General features: G+C 45.3%; 1 long non-coding RNA gene across 1 annotated transcript; it reads left to right on the top strand.

Moving 5' to 3' along the window:
- Positions 1-4,211: 4,211 nt before the first annotated feature.
- On the top strand, positions 4,212-6,338 carry LOC142068730 (uncharacterized). Its single transcript, XR_012664635.1, has 2 exons — positions 4,212-4,797; positions 5,783-6,338. It is a non-coding gene; the product is annotated as an uncharacterized LOC142068730 (long non-coding RNA).
- The last annotated feature ends 280 nt before the right edge of the window (positions 6,339-6,618 follow it).

Below are 6,618 nucleotides of genomic sequence, written 5' to 3'. Positions count from 1 at the left end.
GCACTGAGTTAATCAAAAGACGGTGCCTTCCCCATTAGGACGCGGAATGAACAACTTAGCCCTCACTAATAAGGTTGTATAAGGACATAATAGAACTGAGAAAGTACTGATGGCAGAGAGTGCTCTGTTGGAGCTCACATCTGTCAAGAGCCTTCTCAACAAGGCATGTCAAAGAATGACTAGTTTAGGGCCTTTAGATGCTCGGGAACTGCATGTGTCAGACTCTTCCCTTACAGATTAAAGCTGGACTTTCTTGTGAGTTATACATTATTTAGAGCTTTGTCTGTCTACTTTTAAACGAATGGGCTTTTGTTTATTTAAATTCTTTTGCTTTTGGGAGCACTGACATTGTGTAAAGGGGATTTTGTAGAGCTTACCACTTCTCCAGCACACTGGCTGGGGAAGAGAAAGCATGGAGCCAGCCATCAGCGCACAGTAAAAGGCGTCATAGGTCAAGATTTTCCGTGGTGAGGGTGACGAGTGATTTGGGGGATTCTGAATTTTTGAGTGCCCAATTTAAAACACCCAGAAAGAGCCTGAGGGTAGATGCTCAACATGTTCTTAAAACCAGGCCCCTAGGTGTGTCAAGATGGGTACCTAAAACTTGAGGTATGCAAAATCACTAGTAGCTTGTGAAAATCTTGGCCTTAATAGCGAAACAGCCAAACCTACAAATTCTGCCTGTGAGTGGCATTTATTCACATTAGTAGAGTAACCAAAATTAATGAGATCACTCACTAGTCAGGATTTGCAGCAGGCCCTAATTATGGAGTTAATTAATAAATCAATCATTTTTGTTCACTTTAAAATATTTTACTAACCTAAATTCTCCTTCCATTTCCAAGTAGATACAGTATTTCCCTGTACTCCCTAGATTATTTGGTGATGTTTTTGTATGCTACTAAACTGCTGGTGTTTCACTAAGGGCATGGCTACATATCAGTAGCTCACAGGGGTGCTGGAACAATTTTTATAGTGGGGGGTGCTGTGAGCCATTGAACCAAACTGTAAACCCTGTATATAATGGAACCCTCTTCTAGCCAGGGGGTGCAGAAGCACCCCCAGCACCCCTCGTTCCAGGACCTGTGGTATCAGGTGAAATGAATCCTGTGTACAAGAAGGGCAAGGGAGTTAATCTGAAAATTCATATATGGAATATATTAGTTATTGGATTGTTGCTCTGTTTAACACATGCCATCCAATGGGGGAGCAGAAACAGTACCATGTGACACAAATGACCAACCACATGACACAAATAATGAGTAACAAATAATATAAATGAACAGTTCACAAACAACTCATCATAAATAAACTATTCATCCAAACTATATTGGGGGGAGGAATAGCTCAGTGGTTTGAGCATTGGTCTGAGTTCAATCCTTGAGGGGACCATTTGGGATCTGAGGCAAAAACTGGGGATTGGTCCTGCTTTGAGCAGGGGGTTGGACTAGATGACCTCCTGAGGTCCCTTCCAACCCTGATTCTATGAATTCTATTCAGTCAATATGTAGGGGGAAACAAATGCACTTAAATCAGGAACAATTCCCTAATCCAAATCAGGGCTAAGTGTGCAATGAATATTCTACAAAATGAAGGCTTCAACCAGCTTTAATATTTATACATGGAAAGATTCATTGTTATTTGCATGAATTTTGATGGAGGAGATCAGGGCTAGCTTGACTCTCACCTTGAATGGGTTCACAAGTCGGAATAGGGCATAAAGATCCACATTCCACTCACAGCTTCCCCTTGCTCCCCCATGCAAGGGTCAGGCACAATCTCAATCCTTTCTATCATGGCATGGGAGGGTTTAGTGGTGGAAAGCCCATGCAGGGAGAGGGGAATGGTGGGGTGGAAGTATGCTCATGATCTGAACCAGATCTGGGCTGGTGATGAGGGAAATACAAACCCATTCTATTAAAGATGTAGCTGCAGCTACTGCTATGTATAGTGGTGTATTGTGATCTGATCCCAAGGATTTTGAACTCAGTGGAAAGACTTCCACAGACTCCACTGGATTTTGGATCAGGTCATTAATGTTCCTGAAGGCATTGCATCTTCATAAGGCACAATATCTTTGGGAGATGCTGCCTTGGCAGTGTCCCCTACTTGACAGCCCCTAACTATGAGCTTTGCCTTAAAGCCACAGTCTAAACTTGGAAGCTTGATTTGCAAATATTTTGGTGGTGTTTTCTCTCAAACACTTAGCAAGATGCTAATTGTTTGTTCAAAATGTAGCATGTGGAAAAGTCTAGACTCCTATCAGGGACACTAACGAAATCCTATTTCCTAAAATGATTTTTGGTTTAACTGGTGATCAGGTAGAAGTGACAACAAAAGTGGGGCACCTGTTCTCCTCAAATTCCAAGTCTGGTATGTTTGTAACTTTCCCTCTGTAAATTTGGATTACAAATAATGGGAAAACTATCTTTTTGGGTATGGAGTGAAATGTGTTTACTGATATTTACTATTTAATCAGAATCCTTTCATGCCAATTTATTGGACTCTCAGATAAAGAACAGAACACCCTAGCAACAAACTCTTGTTTTTCTTCTCCAGAGTACATAGATTTAAGGTGACTGCTGCCATCCCATTATATCTGTTGGACTTTTAAAAGGGACTAGTTATCCTATGCAAAACAACAGAGAATGCAAATCAATGAGGCTACCTAGCTGTGTTAAGCCAAGTCCCTGAACTAGGGATGATATGGGTCTGCACCACCTCAGTGGAAATAAAGCCTCCATGTTGCCCTTAAAGAGCCTGATCTAAAGCCCATTAAAGTCAATGGAAAGGTTCCCACTGAGGTCATTTGGGTTTTGGATCAGGTCCTAGGAGGTTGTAGTGTACACTTCCTTCTGGTATGGAGCTGTCAAGGTTCCTTCCTCACTCTGAGCTCTAGGGTACAGATGTGGGGACCTGCATGAAAGACCCCCTAAACTTATTCTTACCAGCTTAGGTTAAAAACTTCCCCAAGGTACAAACTTTGCCTTGTCCTTGAACCATATGCTGCCACCACCAAGCATCTTATACAAAGACCAGGGAAAGAGCCCACTTGGAGACGTCTTCCTTCAAAATATCCCCCCTTTCCTGGGGAAGGCTTGATAAGAATCCTCACCAATTTGTACAGGTGAACACAGACCCAAACCCTTGGATCTTAAGAACAGTGAAAAAGCAATCAGGTTCTTAAAAGAAGAATTTTAATTAAAGAAAAGGTAAAAGAATCACCTCTGTAATATCAGCGTGGTAAATACCTTACAGGGTAATCAGATTCAAAACATAAAGAATCCTTCTAGGCAAAACCTTAAGTTACAAAAAGACACAAAAACAGGAATATACATTCCATCCAGCACAGCTTATTTTACTAGCCATTAAACAAAAGGAAATCTAACCCAGTTCTAGTTAGATTACTTACTAACTAACAGTTGTAAGGCTGCATTCCTGATCTGTTTCCGGCAAAAGCATCACACAGACAGACGAACCCTTTGTTACCTCCCCCCCTGCCCCTCCGCTCCCCTGCTCCAGATTTGAAAGTATCTTGTCTCTTCATTGGTCATTTTGGTCAGGTGCTAGCAAGGTTATCTTAGCTTCTTAACCCTTTACAGATGAAAGGGTTTTGCCTCTGGCCAGGAGGGATTTTATAGCACTGTGTACAGAAAGGTGGTTACTCTTCCCTTTATATGTATGACAGGAGCAGTGGCTCTGCCTCTTCCCTGCCCTTCCCCACTTCCTAGCAGTATGAGCTAATTGAACTCCTTGTGCCTAGCAAGAGATACAATTGTGGCTAATCCATGCTTGGGAGGGATAAGGCAATAGGGACAGAGTCTCCTTTCCAGTCTCTCTTTGCCCTTTCCCCTTTCTTCCAAACCCATTCAAGGGCCAGGTACATTCTGGTCCATAGTCTTTGTATCTTGCTCACAACCTCTCTCTGGCCTGGTCTACACTACGAGTTGATGTCGGATTTAGCAGCGTTAAATCGAATTAATCCTGCACCCATCCACACAACGAAGCCATTTTTTTTTGACATAAAGGGCTCTTAAAACAGATTTCTGTACTCCTCCCCAGTGAGGGGATTAGTGCTGAAATCGACATCGCCATTTCGAATTCGGGTTAGTGTGGACACAATTCGAAGGTATTGGCCTCCTGGAGCTATCCCACAGTGCACCATTGTGACCGCTCTGGACAGCACTCTGAACTCTGATGCACTGGTCAGGTGTACAGGAAAAGCCCCAGGAACTTTTGAATCTCATTTCCTGTTTGGCCAGGTGAGCACAGGTGACCGTGCAGTCCCAGAATCGAAAAAGAGCTCCAGTATGGACCGAACAGGAGGTCCTGGATCTGATCGCTGTATGGGGAGAGGAATTCATGCTATCAGAACTACGTTCCAAAAGACGAAATGCCAAAACATTGCAAAAAATCTCCGAGGCCACAAGGGACAGAGGCTTCAGCAGGGACGCAACACAGTGCCGCGTGAAACTTAAGGAGCTCAGACAAGCGTACCAGAAAACCAAAGAATCAAACGGATGCTCCAGGACAGAGCACCAGAAATGTCGCTTCTACGCTGAGCTGCATGCAGTTCTCAGGGGGCCGCCACCACTACCCCTCCCCTGTCTGTGGACTCCGATGATGGGGTACTCTCTGCTATGCCTGAGGATTTTGCAGACGGGGAAGGTGAGGAGGAGGAGGAGGACAAGCTTGGGGAGAGCACACAGCACACTGTTCTCCCCGACAGCCAGGATCTTTTTATCACCCTGACTGAAATACCCTCCCAACCCAACGAAGCCAGAGAAGGGACCTCTGGTGAGTGTACCTTTTAAAATATAATACATGTTATAAAAGCAAGCATTTTTTAATGATTAAGTAGCCCTGAGGACTTGGGATGCATTCATGGCCAGTACAGCTACTGGAAAAGTCTGTTAACATGTCTGGGGATGGAGTGGAAATCCTTCAGGGACATCTCCATGAAGCTCTCCTCGAGGTACTCTAAAAGCCTTTGCAGAAGGTTTCTGGGGAGAGCAGCCTTATTCCATCCTCCATGGTAGGACACTTTATCACGCCATGCTAGTAGCAAGTAATCTGGTATCATTGCATGACAAAGCCTGGCAGCGTATGGTCCTGGTGTTTGCTGGCATTCAAGCAACATCCGTTCTTTATCTCTCTGTGTTATCCTCAGGAGAGTGATATCGTTCATGGTAACCTGGTTGAAATAGGGGAATTTAATTAAGGGAACATTCAGAGGTGGCCATTCCTACTGGGCTGTTTGCCTGTGGCTGAAAAGAAATCCTCCCCACGGTTAGCCACGCAGTGGGGGGGTAAGGGGGCATTGGCGCTGAGCTGTTCGCATTTGGCTAGCAGGGATCTTCCCTGATACCAGCCATGTGGTGGGGTGAGGGGTAAAGCAATCATCCCAGAGAATTGGATGGGGGGGGGGTGTTAGTTTGGTTTCTGCTGCTGCATGTTAACAGGAAAACTGCAGCACTAAATGGCCAACTCAATGTGCTTTGCTTGGTATGGGAGAGGAGGGCACTGCTGTTATGAAGGTTGCAGAAGCCAAAAGACTATGGCTTACCACGGCCACCTGCAAGCCGAATTCTGTTGCCCAGCCCTGCGCGTGTGATCTCTAAAACCAAAGCCGCAGGCATTCAATACAAGATGCAAAATGTGACCTTGTACCAAAATCACATGTGCTATGTAATGTGAATAGTATTGTTCACTGTGAAAGAGTATAGCCATTGTTCTGTAAAATGTATCTTTTAAAATACTTCACTCCCTTTTTTTCCTCCAGCAGCTGCAAATGTTTCAAGCCTCCCTCCTCTGTCCCAAAGGCTATCTCAGATAAGGTGGCAAAAAAAACGAATGCGCAACAAAATGTTCTCTGAGCTCATGCAGTCGTCCGGCACTGACAGAGCTGTGTGGAGGGACACAATAGCAGAGTACAGGAAAGTGGCCGATGAACGTGAGGAGAGGTGGCGGCAGGAAGATCAGAGGAGGCAGGAGGCAACACTGGGGCTACTGCATGATCAAACGGACATGCTCCGGCGTCTGGCGGAGGTTCATGAACGGCAGCAGGATCACAGGCTGCCGATGCAGCCCCTGTTTAACCACCCTCCCTCCTCCCCAAGTTCCATAGCCTCCTCACCCAGACGCCCATGAACACAGGGGGGGAGGCTCCAGGCACCCAACCGCTCCACCCCAGTGCACAGCCCAAGCAACAAAAGGCTGGCATTCAACAAGTTTTAAAGTGGCCTTTTCCTTCCCTCCTCCCACACCCCACCCAGGCTACCTTGTGAGTTATCTCCCTATTTTTATAATCAATTAATAAAGAATACATGTTTTTTAAATGATAGTGACTTTATTTCCTTTGCAAGCAAGCTGTGATCGAAGAGGGGAGGGCGGATGGCTTACAGGGAATTTAGAGGCAACCAAGGGGGTGGGTTTTCATCAAGGAGAAACAAACAGAAGTGTCACACAGTACCCTGGCCAGTCATGAAACTGGTTTTCAAAGCTTCTGTGATGCGCCGCGCTTCCTGCTGTGCTCTTCTAACCGCCCTGGTGTCTGGCTGCGGGTATTCAGCGGCCAGGTGATTTGCCTCAACCTCCCACCCCACCATAAACGTCTCC

The sequence above is a fragment of the Caretta caretta genome, chromosome 13 (genome assembly GCF_965140235.1).
Source record: "Caretta caretta isolate rCarCar2 chromosome 13, rCarCar1.hap1, whole genome shotgun sequence".
NCBI lineage: Eukaryota > Metazoa > Chordata > Testudines > Cheloniidae > Caretta > Caretta caretta.
The sequence above is the reverse complement of the archived record's forward strand: the minus strand, read 5'-3'. Positions and strand labels throughout refer to the sequence as shown.